Below are 6139 nucleotides of genomic sequence, written 5' to 3'. Positions count from 1 at the left end.
ACACAAAAAAGAAGATGATCAAGTCAAATAATCTTTAATTAATCCACAAGAGGGTAAATCCACAATAGGCTCATTGTGACCGCGGTCTGATACAAGTGTAATCTGTCCAATGGATGGGCGAGACGTCACAGGCAGGTGACATAATGGCCAGGAAGCATAAAAGCACATGCGGTGGAACCGGTGTCAGCTTCAGGAATGAAGCAACCGCTCATAGGGATGCCGGAAGTGTGGCATCGAGACGCAGCGTCTCGTTCCCTCGAGGAACTAGGGGGTGTCTACCTACTGATTGCCCACCAAGAATGGTGTGGTAGGCCGAATTGCCGCCATGTAAACCTTCAAGGTGGAGTGGGTTAACCGTGCGGAGGAACCGGCCTGCACGAACTCCAGAACTGTACGAATCGGGCAGTTGACTGGGTCGAGCTGGCAACCTCCGCACCATGAAGTGACACTTTCACTTCAGGGTGTACAATTTCCTCATGCTGTGGAGGAAACGTGTAACTAGGGGGTGTCTACCCACTGATTGCCCACCAAGTGAGGTGTGGTAGGCCGAATTGCCGCCACGTAAACCTTCAAGGTGGAGTGGGTCAACCCTGCGGAGAGTCGGGTCTGCAGGAACTCCAGAACTGTATCAATTGGGCAGATGACTGGGTCGAGCTGGCGGTCTCCGCACCATGAAGTGAAAAGTTTCCATTTCAAGGCGTACAGTTTCCTCGTTGAGGGAGCTCTGGATTGGAGGATGGACTCAACAACCTCGGATGAGAGACCAGAAGCTATGAGTTGCGCCCCCTCAGTTTCAGTCTCTGAAACTGCTTGACGGTGAGTGATTGGCCTTCTTTCACTCTCCTGACTGCCGTCAGCTACTTAAAACATACTATTGACCAACATGTAATTTTTTTGTATTCAGCACAAACTGTGCTACAATAATATGTGACCAAGATGGATGTACACATGTTTGCATTTTTTAGAAAAAAAAATATTATGCTTAGTTAGTAAATTTTGGGGAAAAAAATGTAGCTGAAATAAGGCCTTAAAACCCACACTAAATAGTCCTGAACAAGACTTTTGAGTAATCAGTCTTGTAGGCTAGAATATTTACTTCACAATTATGTGAAAATCATTCTGCTTACTCATTCACAGAAAACAATATATTGATTTAAAATTTTCAAGACATGTTTTGTGATTGAGGGTCTATATGCGAGGGAGTGGCAATGGCCATGAATATTAAGTGAGTCTCACCTGAGAGACAAAGGGCCCTCCCCTAATGGCCCATCAGTGTGACTGTGACTGTGAGGCAGGTAAGAGAGAATGTAAGGAGATTGAAAAAAAGTTTTTTTTTAATTATTTGTATTTTATTTACAACACAGTATAATCAAAACATACATAATGAAGGTCAAAGACACATTATTGTGCACACTGATCTAACCACAGAGATGTGAACAGACTTTGAGTCATTCCTGCAGCAGATTCTGTTCAACAAGTGAAACAAGTAAATCATACCTGATATTTACGCGTGTTATTTAAGTGTTTTTACTTCTTTCCATGGATTCAAGAAGAAAAAAACATAATCAGTAGAAAAAGAGCTTGTTTTAACATAGAATATCAGTGTAGTTGAACATCTGATGTTGGTGCAGCTCTCTTAGAGGAAACCAGTTTGAAGAGACATCAGGATACATCTGGTGCTGGTATCTGATTCAATAAAATACAAACAAAAAAACATTTGTGAGCATGTTAATATCAGGAACATTTGTATATATATATATATATATATATATATATATGTTTTGTAGCCATAGACTCACACATGCTTTGTACTATCATAAAAAAGAGAAATAAATCTTATATCTGAGAAACTAATTATTATTGTTTAGCACGTTATTAAAATCTATTTCTGAACAGAGTAGGCTATTAATAATAAACATGTACTAAACATACTTAGACTCGTAGCATTCATCATGTTACAGTGTACACTCATATTACATTTATTGTTTTATATAGAGCATGAAAACATCATCGCGCCGTAAGAAATTTAAATACAATGAATTGCCCCTCATATTAAAAATGTTTTACACGATTTCAAACATTGTAGTCAGGAATTATAGTTTGGGAAAAACCCAACTATGATTTTGTAGTCATATAGTCTAGTATGTATGATTTTATAGTAGCCTATGATATGATTCTGTAGCCACAGACTCAAGCATGCTTTGTACAATAAAAGGATGTACTTTGTGCTATAAAAAATGATATTTTATATCTGAGAAACTAATTATTATTGTTTAGCATGGTATTAAAATCTATTTGTGAACAGAGTATTAATAATAAACATGGTCTAAACATTCTTAGACGCGTAGCATTCATCATGTTGTCGTTTGGGAGAAAACCCAGCTAACTGTTAGTAAATCTGTTCATGTTTATGTCACGATAAAACGTTAACTAATGCAAAAAAGAAACATTACTTACTCATCAGATTGATCGCCTCTGCTGGATGAAATCGTGTTCTTCTTTGGAGGGAAATCCTGCTTTTACTCGGCGCGTCTTCCAGAAACGACCAGTAGCCGCGATGAGGATCTCCGCTCTTTGTTTGTGTTGGGCGTTTGCACGTGCGCACTTACCACGCGGCTATTTACATATGAACGGCGCGAGCTGCGCGGGGGCGGGATCACATTAGAGATAATGAGTTAGATGGGACAGACTGAACATCGTGTTGGTTTCATACGGATTACTTCATCACAGAATGTTTGTTTTCTATAAGACTTGCTTCATTTCAAAGTAGACACTTCAAGCTTCAAGCAAAGTAGGCACTTCTATAGATATAACTCTCATGTCTCTGTGTTGAGTATTTGCTGAGTTACAGTTCATTTTAGTGACGCGTTTCTAAAAACAGTTCGCGGAGACGGAGAAGACAGAGAGCACACCCTGTTTGTTTTCTTTATTCTTCAAAAGCACAAAGTTGTGTTGTTATTATGAGTGTATACAAATAAAAGTAGACCCCTTACAGATTCGAATGGTGTATTGCTCTTATCTGTACGATCAAAAATGGCAGAGTAATTCAAGCTCATTTCGGCCTTATCAGGAAATCTGCCTCAAAACGCGTATACGCGTTTGTCGACCCCAGAGGGTTAACTCCAACACTTTCATGTGAGCGAGAACAACATCTCGATGTTGAGCCGCCATCTGCTCTGATTGAGCGAGAATCAACCAATCGTTGATGTAATTGAGTCCTTGTAGCCGCAACGGAGCTAATGCGGCATCCACACACTTTGTAAAGTTGCGGGGTGAGAGTGCTAGGCCGAAGGGAAGAACCCAATATTGGTAAACTTCGCCCCCGAAAGCAAACCTCAGGAACTCCCTCCAAGGATGGAGATATGGAAGTATATGCCTTTTAGATCGATTGTGACAAACCAGTCCTCGGACCTGACCTGAGACACGACCTGTTTGAGTATCTTGAACTTCAGTCTGCTGACTGAGCGGTTCAACTGATGCAGATCTAAAATGGGACGCAACCCTCCATCCTTCCTGGGAACAATGAAGTACCGGCTGTTGAACCCGGACTCTCTTTCTTGAGTTGGGACCACCTCGATGGCCTTCTTCCTCAAGAGAGTACCCTACTTCTCGTTCCATTACCAGAGCCTGCTCGGGGCCCACCAGAGTGGGATTCACCCCGTTGAATCAAGGCGGAAGAGAACCAAACTGAATTCTGTAGCCTCTCTCTACAGTATGCAGGACCCACCGAGACACATTTGGCAGTAGTTTCCACGCTGCCAAATAATTTACTAAGGGAACCAGTCTCTCGAGACTGGCCTTTGTTGTAATCAGAGTGGCTAGTTCGATGTCCTGGACGGCACACTGGCAGGAGAAAGCCGAATCAGCTGCTCTAGAGACCCCCGAAGGGGTGGTGAGCATCTCAGCTCCGCTACGTTTTCGGGCGGAAAAAACTGAGATGTGTGCTCGCTGGAGATCGCTGTGCCCTGAAACACCGTACGTGGCAGGGTTGGCAGACTGATCTCCTGAGGGCACTGAGGAGAGACGTGCACCGTGTACCGCGGTGTACACCGCTCTTCCCCAGAGGGGCCTGCCCTCATAAGTCCTGGGCCATGGGCACCAGGACTGCCTCAGCCGAAGTCTCCTATTGAAGCGACTGTCCTCAGGCCCGCATCATCTTCAAGGAAGACTAGACTGGTAGAACCAGAGCCTGCAAGGCAGGACCCAATGAGACACACTTGGTGGAGATCACTGTGCCCTGAAACACCGTGCGTGGCAGGGTTGGCAGACCGATCTCCTGAGGGCACTGAGGAGAGACGTGCACCGTGTACCGTGGTGTACACCGCTCTTCCCCAGAGGGGCCTGCCCTCATAAGTCCTGGGCCATGGGCACCAGGACTGCCTCAGCCGCAGTCTCCTATTGAAGCAACTGTCCTCAGGCCCGCATCATCTTCAAGGAAGACTAGACTGGTAGAACCAGAGCCTGCAAGGTAGGACCCAATGAGACACGCTTGGTAGGGGCTACCACACCGCCAGGTGCCTACTAAGGGAACCAGTCTCTAGAGACTGACCTCTGGTGTAATCAGAGTGGCTAGTTCGGTATCCTGGAACGGCACACCGGCAGGAGAAAGTCGCACTAGCTGCTCTAGAGACCCCCGAAGGGGTGGCGAGCATCTCAGCTCCGCTACGTTTCCGGGCGGAAAAAACTGAGATGTGTGCTCGTTGGAGATCGCTGCGCCCTGGAACACCGTACGTGGCAGGGTTGGCAGACCGATCTCCTGAGGGCACTGAGGAGAGACAGGCACCGTGTACGCCGCTCTTCCCCAGAGGGGCCGGCCCTCAGAAGTCCTGGGCCATGGGCAGCAGGATGTTATAGCCGAAGATTATCCAGCGAGAATGACGGTCTGCAGATCCGCCTTCTGCTAGAAGCCTTCGGCCCGGGAGCGCCACTCTGACTCCAATATTATGGGGAGTACGAGAAGTGACGCTCCCTAAATGAGGAGCTGGAACTCGATTGGGGCTGCTCCGCCCAGCAGCCCCTGCTGACCACCTCAACCTCCTCAGAGGAAGAGAGGTAAAGCATTGTGCTGTCACTCGAGAATGTCCCAAGAGGCTTCCAGTTAGATGAAATACATCATTTAATTCCTCAAAAATAAATGCAGAAAAACAACCAGACAAGTAAACACGATCTGATATGAAAAGGATTCATAATATGAACAAGAATGACGTAATGCACGCGTCACCTCGGCAACGCGTGCTGCAATAGCGAGCTCTCACTCAAAGGGGGAAGAACCGCACTTCGGGCTTCTAGCCCTGAGCGAGAGTGCTAGACCTGGAAAATGCAGGTGGAGATAGGGCGAACACGTCTCCAACCCATCCACCAGATCCATGTGCGATCTCTGCGATCTCACTCAACGCTGTGCCTCAGCAGTGGCGGAACCGGAACCGCGAGATCATATGGTGGCTGCTATAATGGCAACCTCGTTCATAATAAGCCTGTGCAAACAATGCTTGTGCAAACACTGCAATTTTACAGAGCTCATGGACACCCTTCACGTCCACCTCCTCGGAGGAAGACAGGCGGAGCATCGAGCCTTCTCTCTGGGGGGAAGAACCCGCGGGGCTTCCGAACCCAGAGAGTGGGTGCTGGATCTGATGGGAAGGAAGAAGATAGGGGCTCGCCCGTCTTCATTCCCTCCACCTGATCCATGTGCGATTCCCACGAGCGCAGCCACTGCTCCGCCTCTGCGAAAGCAGGGCTAGTTTCGCAAGGAACGCAGGTGAAAGCTACCTCCACGAGAGCCCTCTGAAAGCAAGCATACACAGTCGGCTCCCTCAAGAGCTGACTCTGCGTGCTCTGCTCTCAAGCAGACCACACACGGACTGTGTGTATCCCCAGAAGTGAAGAACACACAGCCTGTAATGTGATCTGCTCTCGCCCTTCAAGTGCTATTTTCTCTGCACTTTAGACATAGTGGAGCTTATTTCAAGTGACAAACAACACTAAATAAGACTCACAACACAGATCGACAGACACACACACAGAGTAGCGGTTGCTGAATGACAAAAGCTGACGCCAGTTCCACCGCATGTGCTTTTATGCTTCCTGGCCATTACGTCACCCGCCCGTGATGTCTCGCCCATCCATTGGACAGATTACA

The sequence above is a fragment of the Onychostoma macrolepis genome, chromosome 03, assembly GCF_012432095.1.
Source record: "Onychostoma macrolepis isolate SWU-2019 chromosome 03, ASM1243209v1, whole genome shotgun sequence".
Classification (NCBI taxonomy): Eukaryota; Metazoa; Chordata; class Actinopteri; order Cypriniformes; family Cyprinidae; genus Onychostoma; species Onychostoma macrolepis.
Note: the sequence above shows the minus strand (reverse complement) of the source record.